We start from the raw sequence: 26,940 nt of genomic DNA on the forward strand, positions 1-26,940 counted from the left end.
TTATATTTTGAAAGAGACATGAATGTTCATGGTAGATACAAATATACAAACACAGAAAAAAATTTAAATAATTTCCAGTAATTCCACCACTGTTGGTATTTTAATATATATTCTTCCCATCTGTCTGTCTTGCACATACACACACACACACACACACACACACTCTTTCCCTATTTCCTTCTCTTATGTGTGAATGTATGCATATTTTAAAAATTTACCAATATAGTATCATATGGAACTAATTCTTATGAAATCAGCCTGTTTCATTTAATTGCAAATATCTTTCCATGTCATTAATCATGTGCCTCTGCTGCTCAAATGTTAATGCATGTGCAGATCACTGGGGAACTTGTTGGAAATGCAGAATCTCAGGCCCTCCCCCAGATCTACTGCATCAGAAACTGAATCTTAACAAGTTCCAGGTAAAGGTGACAATATTGGTCCACAGACCATGTTTTAGTAGCAGAGGTTAAAATCTTTTCTGGAGATTGCACAGGGTCCCCAGTATTGATGTAGATAATTTTATGTAAATAAGCCCCATATGATCAAACACTGGAGTTATTTCCAATTGCCCTGCTAGGATGAGACACATTCTTACAAATATTAGTATATATCCATCATTATTTCCTTAGGAGAAAAAGCCCTGTAGATAGTTTGCTGAATTGTACATGTTTTGAGGGAAATAGTTTATTTTTAAGGATTACAAAATAGTGATTCATTCTACTTTATAGCATGTAAGACTCTAAAATGTAGCCATAGTACTTCCTGACATATATATGCATTTTCCCCTATCTGCAGTGAACCAAAACAGAGCTTTGACATTTTTTATTATTCTGATCAAAGTGCTGTTATCACTTGAAATGGCTTCACCTCTATCTTCAATTCATCTAATTTTATCCACCCTTCAACACAAGAGTTTTAATCTTGCTTCTTCCAGAAAGTCTCCCCTAATAGTCCAACTTACAGTGGGCTCACTTGCTAAATATTTTCATCATTATTCTTTGGGCCAATTATCTCAAAACATACTTTTCTACTTTCTCTTGAAACAACTTAAATCTGTGACTTTGGTCCCTCTCATCTCCTTGACCGGATTATAAATGACAGAGGGAATGGATCTTCAGTGTGCTTCATCTAAGCCCTGTGCAACCCCTCTCACTCCAAGAAGGTTTGAGTGCATTAGAGAAAGCACAGGATTTGGAATGAAAAGGCTCGTGTTTGAAGCCCAGCTCTGCCATTTACTGAGTATTCAAGGAATAAGTCATGTAATCTCTCTGAGCCCTAGCTTTATCATCTGTAAAATGGATACAGTATCTGCACTGCTTGCTAAGATTCTAATCCATCATATCTTTTCCAAAAATCTAAATAATTCAGTAAAAGTCTCAATGTAGAGCTGTCTCTAAATTTCATATAAGATATGCAAGTCTCTCTCTCTCTCTCTGTCTTTCTCTCTGGTACACACACTTACACACACAAACACAGAAGAATGTATCTCAAGTTCAGGAACCTTTACCCAACAACAGTATCAGGCAGAAATGGAACAATATTGTTTTGTTTTTGTTGCATTGCATTTATTTACTTTCTTTTCAAAAATTATTATTTTTTATTTGCAAATATAAATGTATATGCACAACATGATGTTTTGCTATATGTATACTTTATGGAATGGCTAAATCAATGAATTATGTATTTTCTATTTATGGCAAACAAATTGGTTTTCTGGGTATGGTAGTGATATGAAGTTCACTTTTTAAATAAACATTTACATTCTAAAAGGTAAGTCAATTTAAGGTAAAACACTTCATAAATAGTAACACATAAATTAAGAAAATATGGCAAAATATCATGCTGATGTTATAAAAATGACTGAAGTTTGGGCAACATCTAACTATAGGAAGCCACTGCCAACTGTAATGCAAGATGCAGACATCGGTTGTTGTTGTAGCTATTGTTATGTAAACTACTGGAAGACTAGTTCTTGGAGCCCTAGATTTAATAGCTTCTCAATAAAATATACTCAAATGTGATTTAAAATAGAGCAAAAAGTCAAGTGTTCTGTTATGCAACAAGTCACCATCCATTGTTAAATCTTGCAGAACTCTCCAAAGTGTGTCGAGAAGATCATTTGTTTCTGATGAAGTCAGATACAAATGTAGTGAGGGGCTTTATCAGAATAACTGAGATGGCTCAACATATATCAGTTCCAACTGGGAGAAAGTTTGTGAATAGATTACTTTGCATAAGACATTATTCTTCATTATCAAAAACAATAAATATTTTAGGAGCATCAAGTGTACAGAGAATACTTGGCTGGCATTTGACTAAAACCTGCATTCATGGGAAAAACAAAAGGTTTACTGTCCTTTGAATCATCATGATTACTGCTATTGTATTAGAACTCAAAGCAAGTTCACAGAGTTTTCCATTTAACTCTGAAATCTCTCCAAAAAGGAGTAAGTTTTATTAATTCTGTCTTTACATGAAGAAATGAAATCAGTCAGAGAGAAATTACGTGATTAGTCTAAGATCATGTGGTTATTTACAGCCAGAATGAAAAACAAGAGATTCTGACTTTATGTATCTTGTGACTTTGTTATCCTTTTCCATCCAGGGTAGGCTTCTGCTAGTCTTGGAGTAGTCGATGATTTCACTCAAGTATTCTAGATTCGGATTGTGCCAAAGTGGGATTAAGTTAGATGGATTAAATTAAATAGCAGGATTAAATTAAGTGGGATTAAGATGAGGCCTGTTATGATTGATTTCAGCATAGTGTGGAGGAATTTTCACCACCACATTCTCCTGTCTTGGTTTTGATTATAAAGGGAGGAGGAATTCAAGAAGGCTCCTTCAAAGAATAAGCTGGCCACAGCTTGGGTCTACTCGTACCAGAAGGTTGGTCAGCATCCTTCAAAGCAATAGTGTACTAACTTCAAACCTGCATCTTTATTTTAGCCCAATAAGATCTATTTCAAACTTATGACCTCCAGAACTGTTCAGTAATAAATTCATGTTTCCTTAGGCCTCTTTAGTTTTTGGTAGTTTTTTTACAGCAGCAATAGGAAACTAATACAACACAGCTCAGAGTTCTTCCATCCAAAGGGCAAGGGAGCTGGAGTGTTTAGGTATCAACTCCTATCAGTCATTGAGTGAGTGCTGCTTGGCATGGGGCTGTGAATTCCTTAGCACTCAACTAAAGGTGGGTAGACGCTGGCAGTTAGAAATCAACCAGAACACAGTGAAGTGCTAACACTCTGGAAAAATGGACTGGGCACTAGCAGATTCTGCTACAATATGTCTTTTATCTGCCTCTTCCTTTTTAATCTGTCTTCACAATCATGGCACATGCAGATCATCCCCGTCGATCAATCTACTAGCACCTAACAGGTTAATCTTCCCTAAACAGGGAGGGCCTTCAGTGGGTTGTTCTCTTTCACAAAAATCTTCAACATTCCCACAAGAAAAGATTCTTACACAAGGTGAACCAGATTTCAAATAGTAACTTAGGACTCAATCCTCTGATACTTTAATCTTAGACTTTGAATTTTTAAGTTGGGGTGTACAGAATGAACAGCGAGTGTGCTTGAATATCTATTTGTGTGCAAAGTTCCAGGCTTGGCATACGAACCTTTGGAGTCTTGAAATGTTGATCCCTTTGGTCTGCATTCCTTAGAATAGCAGTAACACCATGAGGAAGTGAGAAAATTGATTTGAAAATGGAGAAGGTTAATTAAAGGAAACAAAACTTCAAGACATGTGGTTGTCAATTGACACTACAGAAACCAAGCCTGAGAAATTCTGAGTTCTGCACATTTACAGAATGTCACAGGTATATTTAGATAAATCTAGAATCTAAGGAGATCTAATTGCTGAAATAATTTCAGCCTACCAAAGCAAGGACGTTCTCACCCTTCCTACTCTTCCTGCCCTAATGTAAAGTGCTTAGAGTTTCAGAGCTTTCTGTGGAAGACTTCAGGCTCAAATGACCCCATAAAATTTGTCCACAGTCCTCACATTGATTTTGCCAAGTTCTGCGTACTTTGTGTTTGCTATTGGTCCAAACTATAAAAGGGTGGAGAAAGGAAAAAGAGTCCATACATTTTTAACATATCAAAAAAAATCAAAGTAAATAATATGCTTTAAAATTAGAATAGAAAGTGCTGATGCTAGAGCGTTTTTTAAAATCCTTGTTTCACAGTAAGAGCAGAGTGGGGAAAGACAGAGCCTAAGAAAGGAAGAAAGCAAACATTTACTGAGTCCCACATAGGTGTTTAGTTCACACCCACCTTCTGAAGAAGCCAGTAATATCTCTACTTGACAAATTATGACTCTAAGGCTCAAAGAGGTTCTGTCATTTAAGTGATGTCATAAAACCAAGAAGTTGGTCATTTGGGATTTGAGTGTGTACTCTGTTTTATCTATGTCTCAGGTGAGACATAACTTGCATTTATATAGTACTTTTCAAAGCATTTTTCTTATGCTGTCTTTAAACTTCATCTATGAGGGAGACATCAATTGCCACATTTTACAAATACGATTACAGAGGCTCAGAACTGTTTTGCCCAGAAAGACACAGCCAGTAAGCAGCAAAACAAGTCTGGGTCATGGAGCTCAGGTCTCAGGACCCCTCTAGTGCATCCGTGTGTCCTAACCAGAAGGGCTGAGTCATTGGTGTCCTGAAACCAGTCAGGGGCAGTTAGTTTATTTCAGAGAATCATCTAGTCAGAAAAAAAAATTAAGACTTACTTTTATTTTTTCTAAATTACTAAATTAATGGAATCTCCTTTCAGAAAATTTGGAAAATATACAAAGGAGAAAAATAAAAATCATCTGTAATACCGCCACCCAGAAATAATCACAAGTATTAATTTGATATATTTCTTTTTTTCTTTTTTTTTTTTTTTTGGTGCCATTTTTTTTTAATAATACTTTTAAGTTCTAGGGTACATGTGCACAGCGTGCAGGTTTGTTACATATGTATACTTGTGCCATGTTGGTGTGTTGCACCCATCAACTCGTCAGCACCCATCAACTCGTCATTTACATCAGGTATAACTCCCAATGCCATCCCTCTCCCAATCCCCCTCCCCATAATAGGCCCCGGTGTGTGATGTTCCCCTTCCAGAGTCCAAGTGATCTCATTGTGCAATTCCCACCTATGAGTGAGAACATGCGGTGTTTGGTTTTCTGTTCTTGTGATAGTTTGCTGAGAATGATGGTTTCCAGCTTCATCCATGTCCCTACAAAGGACACAAACTCATCCTTTTTTATGGCTGCATAGTATTCCATGGTGTATAATTTGATACATTTCTTTCCAGTGCTTGTGATACAGATATGCATGCATACTGTATTTTTAGAAAAGTATTTTTAGAAAAAGCATGTCATGTATAGCTTAATATCCTGGTTTTCTAATTAACATTGGATGATGAATATTTTCCCAGGTCGTTAAGTAATCTTAAGAAACTGCCTCATGCATCATAATATTGCATGAATGTAACCTTAATTTAGTGAAACATTATTCACTTACTGTTGAACATATTGTTCCTGGTTATAAGCTTGTACAACATGCTGCAACTTTGGTATCTAAACACAAAATTTTTATTTCCAACAGCAGTGGATAAGAGGGTCAGTTTCTCCACTTTGAGTGTTTTTAAGACTTTTGCAAGTTGGATAGGTAGAAACAAATTCTTTTTTGAATTTGCATTTTACAGATTACAGCCACACTGAATTTGTTTCCCCATGTTTACTTTGCCAGGCGTTCTGGTCTCCATGCAGTTCCACGTCTGTTTATGTGCTAACACAGTACTCAGAGACCCAGCAGTAGGTGCCAAGACAATCAGCTGTTACAGCAATGCCCAGAACCCCTGAGTCTGGGAACTGCCAGCACCAGAGCATAAGCACCTCTAGGCAGGAACTCCATCTTATTCATCTTTGTAGTCCCCATTCCTGGTTCTAAGCCGGACACCTGTCAAGTTCTCAATACATTTGATGAAAATATTACAATAGACCATATATTCTGATTTTGGCCTTCTAACTTGCTCTGTGACTTTTGACAAGTTCTCTCACCTCTCTGTGCCTCCATGTCTTCCACTATAAATGAATGGAAGTGTGATATGCCATACTTTGTGAGCAAAGTGCTAGAGCAGTGGTACAATTCCCATACAAAAGGTCTCTGTGGGTGGGTCCATGTCACCTAGGCAGGATTCCTTTCCTTCTGCAACACAGAGAGTGAATTCGATGTGTATTTGAGATTTGGGTTTGTGATCCTTTCACACCTTTCATATTGATGTACTATGGCCAAGGCAAATTTCTTTTGTTTCTCTTTATATCCCCAGAGTGCACACTGCATGGCATATAGGAAGTGTCTAAAAGGAGTGAACAAATGAAGGACTGAAGTCATTAAAGGTGAAGGGATGAGTAAATGAAATATTAGAGCTGAAAGAGATTTTACAAATCTAATTTTAGAGGTCTTGGTTACCATTTTATTTTTGTAGACACAGCTATACAGATTGACTATCCCTTATCCAAAATGCTTAGAACCAGAAGTGTTTTGGATTTCAGATTTTTTTGTTTGGAATTTGAAATATTTGCATATATATATAACGATGTGTCTTGGATTAGACCCCAAGTCTCAACATCAAGTTTATTTATGTTTCATATACACGTAGCCTGAAGGTGATTTTATACAATATTGTTGTTAATTTTTTGCATAAAACAAAGTTTTGGCTGCAATTTGACTGAGAACTGTTACATGAGGTCAGGTATGGAATTCTTCACATATGGTATCATGTCTATGCTGAAAAAGTTTTGGATTTTGGAGCACTTCAGATTTTGGATTTTCGGATTAGGGATGCTCAACCTATAACAGCTTCTCCACCTTAGAAGCACTTGCTAGAATTAACTTAAATCATTTAAATAAGATAAATTTCAATAACTAGCCAGGGAAATTTGATTTCATAAAAATGTTTCCATATCAAAACATTTTTGTTCATTTTTGCCTTGCTTTGTTTTGTTATTGGCCATGATCTTAATATATATTTATATATATTAGAAGTATAGAGTTTTCACTTTTAGAGGGAACACACCATGTATGAAGGAATGATTAGGTTAGAAATTGTTTTTTCAGGTGAACTTTGCCACCATATCAAAAAAATGTAACGTTTTTTCAGTTTCCAAAACTAATTTAAATGAGTAATGATGTCAATGAAAAATGGAAAGTATGAATTGTGTCTTCTTTGAGGATCTTTTTCTTTAAAAGATGAACATGATTATTTTAACCTGCTAAATGTATATTTTTAAATGTTTCACTACTCGGTATAATAATACCATATTTCTAAACTGACAAAATGATAATTTAGTGAAGCTAGTGTAAGGAAATTATAATATTTACTTACAGAACTCACTCAGAACTGTTTTTGTATCACTTATTTATGCAATTAAAAAGGACAGATACTTTTTAGGCTTTTCTCAATTCCTAAATTAGTTCTCTGGTTAGAACAAATTAGTGCCAAGGAAAATATTTTTTCTCTTCAATTTTTATTTTAAATTCTGGGGTACATATGCAGAATGTGCCGGTTTGTTACGTAGGTAAACATGCGCCATGGTGATTTGCTGCACAGATCAACCCATCACCTGGGTATTAAGCCCAGCATACATTAGCTGTTCTTCCTGATGCTGTCCATCCCACTGCACCCCCGGCAGGCCCCAGTGTGTGTTGTTCCCCATCGTGTGTCCATATGTTCTTAGAAAAAGATATTTTTAAAATAATTTCAGAAGTTGTTATTTCAATTTCCAAGACCATTGATGCAATCACTTGTGTAGGTTCTTAATATATTGATTAAAACATTGGCTAACATGTTGTTTTTTTAATTTCCTAGAATTGTTACTGTGGATCATAACTGCTAAATATTTCAAATATAATGTTACACTTTTTAGCAATTAATTTACCCCAATGCTTAGTATTAAGAACACTTAAAAGAAAATAGCTCGATATGGCATATAACATATTGAGATCTATTATAAAATTTTCAAACCAGGTACATGACAAAGTTACCTTATATACCTGGTTATTAGAAAAGAAAAAATTATAAAAAGATGCCGTTAAGGTTAAATTTAAATTATATATTTGAAATTAAATTACAAACTTTTTAAAGAAAGCCTATACATTTTAATTTTATATTTTAAAGAATATAATAGCTTTACTACACATTAGATTTTCTTAGAACTACCATGCTTGTGGAATTAAATTCCCACATCATGAATGAGATATTACTTTTTACTGGATGCAATATTTTCTTTTATCTTTCTGATGATATTAAAAATAGATTTTATTTAATGCAATTTAAAACATACAAAAGATATAGAAGAATAATATAGCAAACACCAGTACACCCAAAATGCAGCTTAGGAAATAAAACATCACATACTCGAAGTTATCTGAATATACATTCCAGTTACTCTCCTTCCTGCCAGCCTCCCAGAGGTGACCTCCATCTTGAGTCTGGAGGATAACTCAAATGTATTGCCTTATAGATTTGGTAGACAAGTATGAATCCTTAAAGCAACAGTCCCAAACCTTTTTGCACACAGGGACCAGTTTCGTGGAAGACAATTTTTCCACAGACAGAGGTTGGGGCTGAGGGGTGTGGGGAGGATAGTTTTGCGATGAAACTGCTCCACCTCAGATCATCAGGCATTAGATTCTCATAAGGAATACACAACCTAGATCCTTCACATGCACAGTTCACAATAGGGTTCCTGCTCCTATGAGAATCTAATGCCACCACTGATCTGACAGGAGGCAAAGCTCAGGCAGTAATGCTCACTCACCCGTTGCCCACCTCCTGCTGTGCAGCCTGGTTCCTAACAGGCCACAGACTGGTACTAGTCCACAGCCCAGGGATTGGGGGCCCCTGCCTTAAAGGAGATATGGTAAAGTTGTTGCATGTATTTATTCAAAGCTTATTAACTTTGTATAGTGTTTTAATGCATGTGGTCTCCTGTAATTTGCTTTCCTTAAGTCAACATTATATTTATGAAGTATATCTGTATCGAAATACTTAGCTCTAAGTCATTCATTTTAAGTGATTTTGGCATTCAATTATATGAATAGTCTATAATTAATCTATCCATTCTCTTTTGGTGAAGGGTTAGATTTTTTCTAGGTTTTGTTTTGTTTTGTTTTGTTTTGTTTTGTTTTGTTTTGTTTTTCTGCTACTAACAAGCAATGCTGCTATGAATAATCTGTGCATGTCTCCTAGTGACATGTGCAAGAATTCCTCTAAGATAAATCCCTACAAGCAGAATTGCTGGGTTTCAGGTGGGTTTAACTTCAAGTTTGCTAGATATTGCCAAATTGTATTTCAGATTGGGTTGTATCAATTGCAGTTTTTCTTTTTAAGTTTTTTTTTTTTTTAATGGTTTCTGTTTTCTCCAATACTTTTTTTCTTATTCAGTTGTTTGGTTGGTGTTTGTGTGTTTTTGTCTCTGACTTTCACTGTGAGGGCTTTCCTCAAGTGTCTGGTAAAGGCAAGCCAATCATATTTGAGGGTAAAGCCCAAAAGAGCCTTCGGAAGTCCTGTGTGAGTGATGGGGACATGGGACAGGTGTGAACTATGGGCTTCACTTGAATACAGGGTTTCTTAACAGTGGCACTACTGACATTTGGGGCTGGATAATTCATTGTTGTGAGGGCTGTTTTGTTCTTCTGTGCATTATAGGATGTTTAACAGCTTCCTTAGCCTCTACCCACTAGATGCCAGTAGCATCATGCCCCTCCAGTTATGGAAATCAAAAATGTCTCTATCCCTTGGGGAAGCCCACCCCCACCCCGTTCCAGTTAGTACTGCTGCTCTAGGATAAATATATGGCTGGCCAGCCTTTTTATTTGCCCCAAATTTAAATCTCCAACGGCCTTTTCTCTGGGGTCATTTGCTTCCTCCAGACAGGCTTCCTCAGCTCCCGTCTTTGCCAGAGGAAAAAGAAAAAAACAGGGAAATCAACTTGATGAGGGACCTAGTACAGCCATTTTCTCAGTTCCCCCATTTTCACTCTGTACGCCATGCTTGCCCTTGGCTGTGTTTGGTATCTCTGAGTCCAAGCTTCCTGGTTTAAATTCCGCAGATGTTCAGCCTCCTGTCTCCATAGGGTAGTCTCACTTGCCTGAATGCGGTGGGAAACAAGGATTTGTTTTTTTTTTTTAACCTCTGTAACTAATATTGCCATGATTATCCTTTGAAGTTTATCTTTGTGCATATCTGAACTCTTTATGATAAATTCCTAAAAGTGAATTTTTAAATCTGTGCAATTTGACATGCATTTCTGAGTGTACGAATTTTAACCCTTGATGCATACTATGCATAATAATCTAATCACAGTTCTTTTTTCCTTTGGGCAGCATTTACATTTAGAAAGTCTTTCACCTGCTAGTTTCCCTGTAGCCTTTTCTTTATCAGAGAATAAAAGTAAAATAAATTATAAGTCCTCGATAAAATATTAGAAAAAAAGTATTTTGTTTTCCTCTCCTCTGGTTAACAAATTGTTTAGAAAAGATATTAGAGAGGAAATCTTCCATTAGTGAGAGAAAAACTACTTGCATAAATGTAATCTGTAAAAACCTTGATTTAGAACTTTCCTTGTATAAAATACCTCTTATTGAAGCATTTACACTGAGTGGGAAGTGATTGAGCCAATTGCTAAGATAATATTCTGTATACCTTTACCCTATCTGTTGAGATTTCATCATTTATTATTTTCCTGTGCAAATAGGTAATTATTTTCCTAATCTTTTAAAAGCATGTTTATTTAGAATGAACAGTGTAAAATTTGGGATTTTTTTTAAGAGAATCCTAGTTAACCATGTTTTAATTGGCAACTCTGTTTTAGTTGAACTGATTGTGTCTTAGTGGTGATAATTTGAAAATTATAATTTGAAGAGGATTTAACATACATTTTCATCTTCTAAGAAAGTTTCTATTGACCATTTTTCCTCCCCCAACCTGTTTTTTAGATATTTATCTTGCTTGTGGGAAATAACCAAAAACTTAATTTACTTTTAGTTAATTAATAAAGGCAAGTAAAAAGAAAGGAAAAGAAAGGAAGGAAGAAAGGGAAGAAGTTTGTTTGTTTGTTTGTTTGTTTGTTTTTTAAAGGGTGCCTCAGAAATCACCTTTATAAAAATCAAACTCATCTTTTCCCAACACTGTCTTCTGTACATGAGAAGCATCTTAAAATTGAAACTGACCTTTTAGGCGGGACAGGGAAGATGACTTTAGTGCTTATCAGTCTTGTTGATGTCCTTTTCTTATTTTTGTCCTCTGAATGTACTTGACTGGAGAAAACACCATTTTTAAATCTCTTTATATTGAAGATATATAAAGAGTAAGAGTTTAGGTATATAAAGGCAATGCTTTCATCTAGTGATTTCTTGTCCTTGGTTTTAGGCAGGGCCATCAACAACTGAAAAAGAAATCATTACTTCCTGCAGCAAAATTAAAATTAAAAATTAATAAACTAGTAAACAGTCATGGTGTACCTACCGTGGACCAGATCCTTTGCCAACAGGCTGCATTCATACATAGACAGATGAATGACTAGAGACCTGATTACAAAGATAGACAAACCATTGATGGACATTTGGGTTGGTTCCGAGTCTTTGCTATTGTGAATAGTGCCACAATAAACATACGTGTGCTTGTGTCTTTATAGCAGCATGATTCATAATCCTTTGGGTATATGCACACCAACATGGCACATGTATACATATGTAACAAACCTGCACATTGTGCACATGTACCCTAGAACTTAAAGTGTAATAATACTAAAAATAAATAAGTAAATAAATACATAAATATAGACAAACCAACACTTTCATGGATGTTACCTCATTTTATGCTCACAAATGCTCTATCAGTCAATGATGTCCCCATTTTATAGACAGAAACACAACCTGTTAGAAGTTATGTGGTTAAGTGACTTGCCAAAGGTCAAATGGCTAAGAAGTATGTATTTTTGGGATATAAAGCTGATGGGTAAAGCTTGAAAAATGAGACAGTTTGCTAATTGTAAAGGTTTGGTCATTAATCAACATTCATTCATCTAACAAATTTTTATCGAGCACCTTCTATGTACTGGGCATTTTGCTAGGTGCTGGGAGACTACATAACTAATATAAAGTCCCTGCCCTCATAGAGCTTACATTTAGTGGAGGAAAGAGACAATAAATACAGCAAATAAGATAGTGATGCATAGTGACAAGTGCTAGGAAGAAAAATAAAGCAGGCTGAGTGGATAAAGAGTGATTATTAGAAGGATGAGAAACCATTACTCCACCTGAAGTCACAAAATAGATAAAGCATCTTTTCCTTGCAGCTCAAAGAGAAAGCCATGTTTTATGTTTTGCTGCTGTCATATTTTATCCACAGTGAAGCCAAACATGAAATTTAAAGAATGAAAAAAACTTTAATAAGGTGGCTTCAGTTTTGTCTTATCGTATTATAGTCCATCTTCAAACAATGTCTAAATTACAGTCTATTTTTTCCTAGCATAAATCAAAAGAAAATCCGGTGAGGTCATTATTAGTGTCTGTAAAATTCTAATGGAAGAAAACTTGTAGAAATCTCTCTTTGAAAATCTGTTCCCAGAGTTCAAGTGGCAACTGTTTTGTGACTTGACAAGATAGTTCATGGCTTTTAAAGACAAATGACTTGTTCTGCTTAATGTGGTTTTCTGATAAGCCTTGAGAGAATTTTTTAAATTATGCTTTCAGTTATGCATATATAATTGCCATTCATATATGACATAAGTAGGTTTTTTTTACAGATAGGTTAATGCAGTGAACTCCTTGGTCATTCTTTAGCCCTTTCTGAAGACAGGAGGTAACAATAATGTACTTACCTCTTGTTAAGAGCTCCACATTTGACCGTTTTACTCATTTTTATAATTCCAGTGTTTGCTTGCAAATAATCTTCCCTTGTAGTATAAAGACATTGGAGTGCCCTGAGCAGAGGGGAGGGGTAGAGCTTTCAGGAAAGCAGTGATGAAACTGGTATCTCTGGACAATATCAGCATCTCAAGGGAAGCAACTTTTATCCTCACCCTTGTTCTTGACTTGAACTCCAGTCCTTGTCCTATATACTAGTGTTGCCCAATGAGTGGAATCCAGTACTGTGGCATTTGAAAAGATTTTAGGTGGTACAACAAACATTTTTAATGATTATATGCTTATTTTAACATATACTGGAAAAGTATAAAACTGGTTATATACTTTTAACCAGAGAAATAAACCCATTTCTCAAAAGTTATGCTTAGAAGCAACGAGGAAGTGAAAGAAAAGTGAGTCCACTTAAAGTACTAGGTTAATAATAGCAGAGATAGAACCCAGCTATGGCAAAACTGTGGCAGTAGTGCATGGATGATCGAGGGCAAATGAACACAGTCCTCACTGTGGTCTTCAGTCACCTGGAGCCCTGCTTTTCCAAAGACTGATTCCCTGTGGTCCTTTTCTTCATTTTCTGATAACCTCTTCTCTTCGTATCTCTTTGCTGCCCATGGGAGATTTCACAGCCTGGCCCTGTCCTGTGGGAGCCCCACTAGTGTGAGTCTCAGGGGGCTGGCATGTGGCTACACTGAGCATTGTTCAATCCCTGGAGTCCTCTATTGAACTTCCTTTTTTAGTTGAGGTAGATAAAGACCCTTCCAAAGTTTCCCTTACATGCAGGTGTATCCTACATTTGTAAGGGCTCCTTTCATCCTTTCTTGTTTACACATTCAGAGGAGGATGTTTCAGTGTTGCCAGTGGACTAAAATTGAATAGAACATCTTGTGCTGGACTTCTGGGGTCTGAAATTATCTTGGACAGCTTCAAAGATTTTCATTATTTAAATAATAATTGTCATATGAACCTGTTGTTTGAATGTGATACTGTCTTTTTCTTTTGCCAATACACATTCTCTCTCTCTCTCTCTCTCTCTCTCTGTCTCTCTCTCTCTCACACACACACACACACACACACACACACACACACACAAAATACACCTCTCTTAGTTGTGGCTGTACTACTCCATCTGACCCACTTTTCCATTCTATCGAAATCCACTGTGTACTGTGCACATTCATTATTCAGCATCAGGTGTAATCTAGTGAATTATAGAGGAAAAGAATTTGGAACCAGACTGAATATATAAAAGCCTACAGAATCACTTGTGTTTGTTTATGCAAAAAGGAAAAAAGAGAAAAGCCACAGTAGTTTATGAAACTGAATTGTCCTATAGCTTCAGAATGGCTAGATCTAAGGAGGCCTCAAGCAGTACCATTTAGCCTTTACCTCTTTCTGTGTGTCTCTTGCATTCAACTTTGCTTTTCTGTCAGTTAGTTTTATTCTCAGGCAGGTTCCTTGTACAGTAAACAAGAAAGCCACCAGTAGCTCTTAACTTACATCTCATCAGCTTACCATCCCCAGAGGAAAGACAACTCCTATTTCCAGTGTTTCCTCCAACAAGCTCAGCATTTCACCAGTTTGAGTCAAGTGCCCAGCTTCTTACCAGTCCCTGCAAACCCTACAGCCTGGAGGTGGGGCATACTGACTGAATGGGCCTGAATCATGCATCCTCATGAAGCCGAGGGTGGGATCCATTCCCTACTAAATCAAATGGACCCACAGTAGGAGAAAGGGTGTATTAGTCAGAGCTCTCCAGAGAAATAGAACCAATAGGAGAATGTGTGTGTGCGCATGCATGTGTGCGTGCGTGTGTCTGTGTATCTGTATAAAGCTACATGTATAAAGCTAGAGAGAGAGAGAGAGATTTACTATAAGATATTAGGTTATTGCTCACACAATTATGGAGTCTGAGAAATCCCATGATCTGGCATCTGCAAGCTGTAGACCCAGAAAAGCTGGTGTCTGTCTGGAAATTCCAAAGGCCTAAGAATTGGAGCACTGAGGGCAGTAAAAGATCAAGGTCCCAGCTCTCTCCTCTGCCTTTTTATTCTGTTCAGGCGCTCAGTGGGTTGGATGATGCATACCCACATTGGAGAGGGCTATCTGCTTTACTCAGTCTGCCAATTCATATGCTAATCTCTTGCAGAAACACCCTCACAGACACACCCAGAAGTAATGTTTAACCAGCTATCTGGGTATCACTTGGCCCAGTCAATTTTATGCATCACATAAAATTAACCCAAACAAAGAAAGCCTCTAAGACACTTGGGATGCTGTTTTAAAAAGAGGAGGGGTAGGTGCTGGGCAGGAGAAAATATCAGATCCAGATGAGGGCCTTACACATTGGATGTGGCCAGAAGTGGAAGCCATTGTTTATGATGAAGATGATATTAGGTGTGCCACACTAACAAGCCCTTTCCCCATCATGTCAATAGGCCTGTGGCATTTATTCCCTGCAAACTGTAATAAACATGACGTCATCTATCACACTCCCCTACTCTGTAGGAAAATGAATATTCTGAGCATTAGTCAGAGATGTTGAAAGAAGTGCCCAATAATTCCTTAATATCTGAAATGCTTTCAGCTGCTACCCTTACTAGTCAGAATATCAAATCATAGGAGCTGTATCAATCTTACTGAGACTAAACTGAGTTAACTAAGAATATGGCCTTTTGAGAAAAGCTCAAAATAGCAGAATTGTAGAATAAGTGGCTGATTTGTTTGCTCTTTTTTTCCTCTTTCAGGAGTCTTGGTGTAACCACTACACTTCCCCATGGAGAAGGGCACTGGCTAATGAGCCAGGAAAGCTGTACCATTTACAGCTTAGGCCACTTAATTCACTTCACTCAGCCTCAGTTACCTCAACTGTAAAATGGCAGTGATAATATTTGTCATATTGAAAATGTGATGAAATAATAAAAGTAAAACAACTAGGAAAATAGCTGGGGATTAAAGCAGTGCTTAATATGCTAGTTTTTCTCTCAGTAAAGGGACTTTCATTATAAATTTAGAGTTTTTATAAATGTATATTAATTTGTTTCATATAATCTAAAGTTTCATGTTTGGGTAAAATTTGGACTGAGGTAATATATATTATGTACTCAATAACAATTTGAGCTTAACACTATGAGACTGTATTTATTCAAGTAACAGACCAAAAGAATTTAAATTCTGGTATCTCTGAGCATGACATCCAGGGACATGCAAAATAACAGGCATTCCTCTGGCTTAGGGAAAGACATGTATGTTGGGGCCAGATAAGAAATAATATTTAAAAATTAATTAAATGTTATTTTAAAATAATATTTAAAAATTATTTAGAGATAATTTAAAATTATTTAGAAACAATATTTTAAAATTTCTGCAAATGCACTCCTAGTGCATTTCCTAAATGAAAGCTATTCACCAGCAACACATTCTGCTTTGTGTCCTTAAAATGAAGATAAAAACAAAACTCATTCTAAGGAAATGTTCTTTCTAATCAACTTAACTGAAATGCAGCTTTTTTCTTTTTCTTTGTTTGTTTGTTTGTTTTTCTTATATGCAACTCTTTTAAAAAAGTAAACTTTCCTACAGCTTTTCCGTAGACCCCAGTGACTACTTGGAGTCACTTTTAGGTTTTTGTTCAAATGAAGATGAACACATGTGTAGTAAGTCTACCAAAGGATACCCAACATTCTATCAGCAACATTTTCATGTTTTCTCATTTTACTTTGCCACATCACAATGAGGGAGATGTTATTCTCTCATTTTGCAATCAAAGAAACTGAGGCTCTGGAGAAGTTATATGATGTGCCTAAAGCCACAAAATCACTAATCCATAAAGCCAGGATTATCAAGTCCTGGTTTCTAAATCCAGGGTCTTTTCACAGGGTATTAGTAACATATTCTAAACTAAAATATTTTATTTTTCACATTTAATAGCACCTTACTTCATCAAGATTTCTATAAGCTACAAGCTGAACAAATTGATTTGCAGGTTATTTTTAGAAATCATTTCACCCATCACTGAGAGCAGCCTTTACAGAGGTTTTTGAAAGCATACAAAAATATTGCCTGGCAGTTTAATGAAATGGTAAAAGAAGAGAGACAAATTATTGGAAAGTACAGAGTGTTTATGCATAAACAGTAGAAGACACACATGGGCCAGAGGGATGACTCTCCACTGAACTGCATTGCCTGAATTAACATTTAAGTAACACAAGCACCTTTGTCATTGCCTGGATCCTGAGGGGTCACAGCACCTGACTGGAGCATTTGTTACTCAAATTATAGGGTCCAAATCTAATCCTAATGACGTGGGGTGCTAATCAAGACAGCTGAAAGTAGTAACTGGTAGGAATCTGAGTTGGACTCAAGGAGGAATGCAAAGGTCAAAGCCAGAGAGCAAGTAAGTACCAAGGTAAAGGTAAAACCCCAAACAGGAAAGTGGTCCTATGCTCCCAAACTTGGAAGCTCAAAAAGAAGTTGAGAAACATGCCATGGAACACATTGGTACAATTGTTTCAGAATGGAGAATGTGAACGGTGTGAGGAAGTCAGGAAACATTTTCTGTCATAGCTATGGTCTGATATGTGGGACCACCCAAATGGGCTAAAGGAATTTATTTGTCTTTTTGCTCCATAATTGATTTCACCTTTGAGTCTATCACATGAATTCCTACAGAGTTTCATAATGGCTCATAAACCTTAAGTAACATGAGGACTACGTACACAGGGAGTGAGTAACATGCCATTTTATACATTACATACCCCAAACACAGTGAACTTGTTCTGTTTTGTTTTGTTTTTTAAATTTTATTCTAGGTTCAGGGGAACATGTGCAGATTTGTTAGATACATAAATTGCATGTCACAGGGGTTTGGTATACAGATTACGTTGTCACCCAGGTAATAAACATAGTACCCAATAGATAGTTTTCTGATCCTCACCCTCCTCTCATTCTCCACCCTTAAGTAGGCCCTGGTGTCTATTGTTCCCTTCTTTGTGTCCATGTGTACTCAATGTTTAGCATCAACTTATAAGTGAAAACATGTGGTATTTGGTTTTCCATTCCTGTGTTCACATAGGATAATAGTCTCCAGCTCCATCTATGTTGCTGCAAATGACATGATCTCATTCTTTTTTATGGCTGCATGTATTCCATGGTGTATATGTATCACATTTTCTTTAGCCAGCTGCTGTTGAAGGGCATTTAGGTTTATTCCGTGTCTTTGCTATTGTGAATAGTGTTGCAATGAACATACACATGTGTATTAGTTCGTACTTATGCTGCCAATAAAGAAATATCCAAGGCTGGGCAATTTATAAAGAAAAGAGGTTTAATTGACTCACAGTTCAGCATGGCTGGGGAGGCCTCAGAAAACTTATAATCATGGTGGAAGGGGAAGCAAACATGTACTTCTTCACATGACGGCAGGAAGAAGAAGTGCTGAGCAAAGGGGGGAAGCCCCTTATAAAACCATTAAATCTTGTGAGAACTCACTATCGTGAGAATAGCATGAAGGTAACCACCCCATGATTAAATTACCTCCCATGAGCTCCCTCCCACGAGACGTGGGGATTATGGAAACTACAACTCAAGATAAGATTTGGGTGGGGACACAGGCAAACCGTATCAATGTGCATGTGTCTTTATGGTAGAATGATTTATATTACTTTGGGTATATAGCCAATAATGGAATTGCTGGGTCACATGTTACTTCTGTTTTAAATTCTTTCAAAAATCACTTCACTGCTTTCCACAATGGCTGAACTAATTAACATTTCCACCAAGAGTGTCTAAGCATTCCCTTCTCTCTGCAACCTTACCAGCATGTTATTTTTTTACTTTTTATTATAGCCATTATGACTGGCTTGAGATGGTATCTCACTGTGGTTTTGATTTGCATTTCTCTAATGATTAATGATGTTGAGCATTTTTTCATATGCTTCTTGGCCATGGGTATGTCTTCTTTTGAAAAGTGTCTGTTCATGTCCTTTGCCTACTTTTTAATGGGGTTGTTTTTTGCTTGTTAATTTAAGTTCCTTATGGAGTCTGGATATTAGACCTTTGTTGAATGCTTAGTTTGTGGATATTTTTTCCCATTATGTAAGTTGTCTGTTTACTCTGTTGATAGTGTGTTTTGCTGTGCAGAAATTCTTTAGTTTAATTAGGTCCAATTTGTCAATTTTTGTTTTTGTTGCAATTGCTTTTGGCGTCTTCATCATGAAATCTTTGCCAAGTCCAATGTCCAGACGGTATTTCCTAGATTATCTTCCAGAGTTTTTATAGTTTTAGGTTTTACATTTGTCTTTAATTCATCTTCAGTTGATTTTTGTGTATAGTGTAAGGAAGGGACCCAGCTTCAATCATCTGCATATGGCTAGCCTGTTATCCAAGCACCATTTTTTGAATAGGGAATCTTTTTCCCCATTGCTTGTTTTTTGTTGACTTTGTTGAATATCAGATGGTTTGGGGGTGGCTTTATTTCTGGGTTCTCTATTGTGTTCCATAGGTGTCTGTTTTTGTACCAGTACCATTCTGTTTTGGTTACTGTAGCCTTGTAATATAAGTCGAAGTCAGATAACGTGATGCCTCCAGCTTTGTTCTTTTTGCTTAGGATTGCCTTGGCTATTTGAGCTCTTTTTTGATTCCATGTAATTTTTAAGATAGCTTTTTCTAATTCTGTGAAGAATGTCATTGGTAATTTGATAGGAATAGCATTAAATCTGTATATTGCTTTGGGCAGTATGGTCTTTTAACAATATTGATTCTTCCAATCAATGAGCATGGAATGTTTTTCCATTTGTTTGTGTCATATATGATTTCTTTGAGTAGTGTTTTGTAATTCTCCCTGTAGAGATCTTTCACCTGTCTGGTTAGCTGTGTTCCTAGGTATTTTCTTCTCTTTGTGGCTATTATGAATGTGATTGTGTTGCTGATTTAGCTCTCAGCTTAGACATTGTTGGTGTTTAGAAATGCTGATGATTTTTAGCATGTTCCAGTGGTGCAGTCAGTTAGCATGCAATACTTGTACAGAAATGCTAGTGATTTTTGTAATTAATTTTTATCCTGAAGCTTTGCTGGGGTTATTTATCAGATATAGGAACTTTTGGAGAAAGGGTGTTGTTTTCCAGGTGTAGAATTATATCATCTGCAAATAAAGATAATTTGAGTTCCTGTCTTCCTATTTGGATGCCTTTGCTTTCTTTCTCTTGACTGCTTGCTGTGGCTAGGAATTTTAGTACCATGTTGAACAGGAGTGGTAAGAGTAGGCATCCTTGTCCTCAAAACATAGTGAATTTGCTAACCCAACCAAGAACCAGATTTGAACTCACCTCTGCAATGCTGCCATCTTGTCATCTTCTGGGTTGAGTTTTCCAGGTTTCTTATATACCTACTTTCTTCACCATTTGTCTTTCATAATGAAAGACCCAAATTCCAGATATCAACAAGCCTAGATGAAACTCACTACCCTGAAACCCTTAAAATGTTCAGGGGTCACCTTTGCCTGTCAGATAGACTGGGGTTTCCCCTTCCTTAGTTATTTGGTGCTGTTATGCTCAGTTGTAGTGTGGGTCTTTAAAGTACTGCTCTCCCCAGCCACATGTCCTGAATGCTTCAGGAAAAGCACTCCATCTCTCTTTGACCATCACAGAAACTGGTTTTGATCATGTTGATCAAAAACAGCATCATCAGGAGTCCTGAATGGAAGTTTGCTCTAAGGATGTTACCCTAGTTCTAGAGGAAGAACTTCCTTGAAGAGGAAAAAGGATGTCCTTCAGTGCAGCAGCCTGATTTCCATTGGGGGAAGGAATTCTTGCCTCTTTTAGCACAAACCACATGGTCCAAGAAGGACTGTCTGTCTCTTTCCCAGGCCTTAGAAATTTGAATGAAATGTCACAAAAACAGGAAAAAAATTGTTGGAGCTTATTGGCCCTGCGGGGGCATCCTGAAAAGATTGCCCATCAGTTCCTGCTGCCTGGCCCCCTAGAGCACCCTGTGTCTACTGTTTTTAAACCTGATTCTTAATTTTCTTTCAATCCAGTGAGTTCCTCATTCTTTACAATAAATTGCCTTTTCCAAATTAAGCAGGAAGTTTATTTTGCTTGTAACCATAGTATTCCAAGGGCTACTCCCCAAGACGGGACATAGTGAAAAGCCAGACACAGGGAGGAACTGCCAGAAAGTAAGAGAAACAAAAAGAGGTGTGGAGCCCCTGGGCCCAGGACTGGTAACCAAGAAATCACCAACAGCTTTTTTAAGTGTTTCCTCCCCACCCCCCTAAAATAATTATTTTTAAGTGCTCCCATCTCAGCACAAGAAAGCTGTTATAGCTATAAAAAATTTCAGTTCTGCTTATGCTTAGCTAGATTTTCATCACCTGATATAGCAGTCCTTGCTACTTCAGAAGCTCTGGTTGAAAGCCTCCATTTAAAATAAGTGGGAAAATGAACTAAATATTGTTTCATTAGTAAGGTTTGGTTGAACACACATTTCATGAAAACATAAATTTATGTTTCTTGGAAACTGAAAAAAAAAAAAAAAAAGTTCAGAGCACAATTTCAAGGCAGGACCCTGAGTGTGAAATGAAGATTACCTGACCACAATGGCTAGGTGTGGTCAGACCAAATGCCCATCACCTTTTCTCGACTCTTCCATTTCCAGAAAGACAGTGGGCTCCTCTGCTTCTTTCAAGATACCACTCAACATCCATGTAATCTCCCAGAAACCTATGCTAAGGCAATAGTTCCTTTCTCTTTGCTTCAGTAGCACTCTAGGAGCAAAGACCTGTATTTCCTGCTATGTGTTTTGTAATTGTTCAGGTTCATCCGTCTCTCCCACTAAACTGTATCTTGCCTGTGAGGGATTTGCTTTCAGAGTTTTACCTCGCCGCACTTACAGTGTCTAGCATACAGTAAGCATTCAATAGTTAATGTACTGTCCTTTAAAAGGGTTTCATAGTAAACCTTTCCCTCCTCTCCCTTTGGCAAATGCCCTCCACTGAAATTTTGCATCAGTATTATGCTAGGAATGAAATTTGTGAAGCTGAATTTTCACGGTGGGTCCCTAGCTTTACTGCACTCATAATGTGCATTTTTTGCTCTAAACCTTTTTTGAAACAGCCGCTTTCAGTTTTGTTTTGTTTTTTAATCCATCTCCCTCCAAGACAGTACAGCTAATCAATACACAAAGTAAAAAGAATGGAAAATGGATGTAAGTCATGACTTTTCTGGGGTTTCCCTTTGGCCCTACCTTCAAAAATTTTCCACCTCTTCCATCACTTGCTTAGAATAAAGACAAATTAGTTTTCATGATTAATGTATTTTAATATCAACTAAATACCTCTGTTTAATCCCAAATTAAACATGCCATGATATTTCCTATGGATATTTCTTACAGTGCGTTTGTGTATTTAGAGGTCACCTCTACTTATGCTGTGTTTCTCCTGCTCCCTGTATTGTTGTTGTGTCACACTATATAATGTCATGGTTATACTTTGCCATGGAAACAGGCCTTTCCTCAGGGTTTTCTGCATACTATGGCCACAGAGATTGAGATGTTCCACTTCTGTGGTTGGTGTTGAAGTTTTTCCCCTTTACTATTTTAGTTAAAATTTATAGAAGGGGAAAAGAGCTCTAAAGGAGAGGGTTGCTATTGCTGACATCTTTATTCCTGCTACTGTCCATTAGCATTTTAATTTAAGGTAATGTTTCTCCCTGTTGGGCTTACAGAGGGGCCCAGGTTTTATTCTCAGTTATTGTAATTCTGTATGCAACCATCTACTATCAGCACCAAAAGGAACATTCAATGTCATTTTATGTGTGCTGCCTTAGACATTGAGACTCTTACTCCTGGCCCAGGGAACATTTCTGGATGTTCATCACTGCAGGTGAGCATTGTTATAATTAGAATCTTAGCTCTGGAAAAATGTTCACATAAAGCACATCCATGATGCAAGATAATGAGTTTCAGAGGCTCCTCTCTAGGTCTCAGTTCCAATTAACCTGTGGCAGAGAGAACTTCATAAGAAATGTCAATGTAAAATCAAACTAGTGAATTTGGACAGAAGAAAAGATAATCAATCACCCTGGCAGAACCCATCAATCAGTTCCTATTTCTGTTACATGAAGGAGTTGTTTCTGCAAACTAGTATTTGTTACACCTCTCTCAAATATTGTGCAAACATAATATACTGCTTCTCAGATAAAGGTTAACTGAATAAGTCTCTAGAGAATGAAAGCAAATGATTTCGCCACTCATTAATCTATAGATCTTCAATATGTGTCTGAAATGTTCATGTTAACTAAGAACAAAGATGACACCCAAGCCTGCTAATGTTCTATTAGCGGGCTCTATTATTGCCCACTGCTTTATTTTTATGACTGTGTTGCATAAAGAATGTTTTTCCTCCAAAACCTTTTTTAGCTGAGCAGTATGAACCAGGGACAAAGAAGATAGAGACACAGAAATCCCAGGGAGACCCAGTTCCTCCACATGACCATGGGTGGTTTGCTTTCTGCACTGCCCCTAAACCTCAACTGGGTTAAGCTAGAGATCACAGCAGGGAATAAAAGAGACAATGATCCCTGCCCTTGTGGAGATTACATTCTGGAAAAGAGAGCCATAACATAAACAAAATAAAATAAGTAAACAACATAGGATGTTAGAAGATGAGAAGGGCTATGGAAAAGCATGAAGGAGAGAAGAGAGATAGGGAGTTCTGTGGGGCAGAGAGGTTGCAATTTTAAATAAGGTGGTCTGGAGAAGGCCTTCCTGAGAAAGGTGGTATTTGAGCAAAGACTTGAGGGAAGGGAGGGAGATATCAGAGATCTATGTAGATAGCTAGTGTAAAAAGCATTCCAGAGAGGATAATGGATATCATTCTCTCCAGCTGGAGAGACATAAGCAAGGCAGCTGAGGTCAGAGAGGTAAGATTGTGGGCAGAGGTAGTTGTAGATCTGGAGTCTCTCTATAAGGGCATTGACTTCCGCTCTGAGATAGGGGGCCATTTGGAAGGCTTTCAGTGGAGGAGAAATATATTCTGACAACATTTTATGCAGGGTCACTCTGGCTGTTGTGTTGAGAACAGGCTGGGATGAAGGCAGAGAGGACAGGGAGACCAGTAAGTCAGAGGCTATTGCACTTATCGGGCAGAAGGTGAACCACCAGGTGGTAATAGTAGGGGCCTCCAGAAATGGTCAGATTCTGAATGCCTTGTGACACACACACATGCACACACACACACATACACACACAACACTGGTATATATTTGGAGTGTTTAAAGTCAGCATAAATGTCTGATCATTTCTCGATTAGAAAGAAATAACTGTCACTAGTTGTATTTGTGAACTTCTCAACATTGTGAAATTGAGTTTTCAAATGTTTTGAAGCCATGAATCTTTGCCTTAAAATGAGTAAATTTGAGTCATGGGAAAGACTGTAGAGGTAAGGTACCCCAAAGTGAAACATATACTTTCATAAATTTAGCTATAAATTTATGAATACACACACACACACACACACACGTTTGTAGAACTATCTGCATTTCTCATAATGTTTAAGAAAGTGGCATTAAAGTATTATTGCTAACAGTCATTTTAATGAGCAAAAGTTGTACAAAGAAACTCAGATTTTCAGCTGAACCTTGTCCACAGTAGAGAAGGAGCTGTGGCAGACCCAAACCTCCATGTGGTCTGCTTCCTTCATTTTCATCCCTGACTTCGGCCTTTGGGCAGTGGGTTTGCCTGGCTGTGGTCATCTGAGCCACACTCTTCTCTCTGTGTGCCCTGATACTTTCTGCATCCATGCCTTTTCATAGACTGTGACTTCTACCTGAAGTGCCCAGTTCTCCTCCACAGCTGTCATCCTTCAGAACTCAGCTGAAGGGACACCTCTTCTGTTAGGATTGGATGCTTCTCCTATTGGTTCCACTACACACAGGGACCTTGGCTACTTACAGTACTTCTCAGTGTTAACAGAGTTCTGTATGTGTCTTTCCCTGTAGACTGTGAACTCTTTGTAGCCCCAGTGCTGGAATACTATTGTCTGGCACACAGTAAATATTTAGTGTGTGCTGCTAAATTCATGTTTAGTTGAAAGAGCCCATAATAGCTAATCACTTTATGTTAGATGCATTTCAAAGACAAGTTAAGGTTCCTTTCTGTGGTAACAAGAATGGCAACCATTTATGTGTTAGGGTTCTCCAGAGAAACAGAACCAATAGAATAAACACAGACACAGACACAGACACACACACACACACACACACAGAGAGAGAGAGAGTATGTGAAGAGATTTGTTATGGGAATTAGCTATTGTGATTGTGGAAGCTGGCAGATCCCAGTTTTGCCATCTGCGAGATGGAGAATCAGGAAAGCCAGTGGTGTGATTCATTCAAAATCTGAAGGCCCAATAACCAGGAGCATCAATGACCAATGGCAGGAGAAGACGGATGTCTCAGTTTAAGCAGAGAGAGCAAATTTGCACTTCCTCTACCTTTTTGTTCTATTTGGGCCCTCAATGGATTGTATGATGCCCCCCAACATTGGTGGGGGTGATCTTTACTCAGTCTACTGAGTCAAATGCTAATCCCTTCCAAAAACCCCCTCACAGACACACCCAGAAATGTTTTACCAGCTATCTGGGTATCCCTTAGCCCAATCAAGTTGACACAGAAATGTAACCTTCATGATTTATTATGATTGTCCAGCGTCCCTAGTACTGTGTAAGGCACATGGCAAATATCTCATTCAGGCCTCCAGCAACCTATAAAGAAGGTGTGTTTTATCCCTATTTTATAGGTAGGCAACTAAGGTGCGGAACAGCAAGGCAGTAATAGAAATAAACCTTAATGCATCCTTAGAGATAATCACAATTGATAATGTAATGAACCTAAGGACACTATTTCCCTTTGATACATATAGGTAAGTATTCTGTAAACTGTAACTTGTAAAAACCTGCAACAAGCTGGCCTATAATAACACAAACTCAGATAACAGGGTGGATGACGGCCTCAATCCCCTGCCAGGTCCCTGTTCTCAATGGAAAAGTCAATGTTCTCATCTTGAGGGTGTCAGGGCAGGATTAGAACCTGAACACCTGGTGATCATTTGCAACTCCTTCAGCTCAGCATTTAGTTACTTGTATAAGTTTTATTTTCTTCGCTTACGTGTCCTTTGTGACAGCACAGACAGACTGAAATATATTATTTTTCATTAACCTCCGATTCACAACTCCACATTTTACACAGTTGATTTTCTTACCCCACTTAGCATGTTATGGTAGGGTGTTTCTCTGTTTGGTTGGAAGGATTATAAATTTGTAGCATCATTTAATAGTTTATTTTTATCAATTCTGTGAACAATAAGAAGTCTTTAGAAGAAATCCATTATTGTCTCTCAGATAGGCAGTCTCTTCATTCCAGACATTTTTTATAGGAATTTTGAGTGAAATCTTAACATAACTAAAAATGCCAGCATTTTAAATGTATGAGCTATTTAGCAGATTCAACTAATTTCTATTAGTTGAAAAGGCAAAGGCTCTGTATTTATTAATTATAGGGAGATCTTCAGATGTCTTCTCAACACGCTATGGTAATGCTTCTGATTTTCTTTAGATGAACAGTAAAATTCAAGAAATGAAGACAAGAAATAGAACCTGCAATGTTTTTTAAATAGAAATAAAGGGTTGCACTAGACCACTAAGTTAAAGAGAAATCAAAAGGCTAGTGCTTTATTTGGTTGTTTTAATCACTTCATGGGTTTGCCCAGGTTGGTAAGGAGGTTTTGAAGTCTTGAAGTCTACAGATGCATGCCAGTGAGATGCAACTTCCTGCAGGTTAGGCAGCTGCAGAATGAAGTGCAAAGCTTCTTACCAGATAAAGATGTAGGAGATGGTTCTGTGTGCTACACAAACTAGAGTTTTGGTTGCTGTGGTGGAAAGAACACAGAATTTAGAGTCAGAATAGCAAAGGAAAGCAGTCATGGAGGGCTTCTGTTATTGAGCACCTGATCTGGGCTAGGCT

At 37.4% G+C, this 26,940-nt stretch overlaps 1 protein-coding gene across 1 annotated transcript in view; it reads left to right on the plus strand.

The window, feature by feature from the left end:
- SLC24A2 (solute carrier family 24 member 2) overlaps positions 1–26,940 on the plus strand; it is a 265,252-nt gene that overhangs the window by 76,338 nt on the left and 161,974 nt on the right. The window lies entirely within an intron of this gene.

This window comes from Theropithecus gelada, chromosome 15 (assembly GCF_003255815.1).
Source record: "Theropithecus gelada isolate Dixy chromosome 15, Tgel_1.0, whole genome shotgun sequence".
NCBI lineage: Eukaryota > Metazoa > Chordata > Mammalia > Primates > Cercopithecidae > Theropithecus > Theropithecus gelada.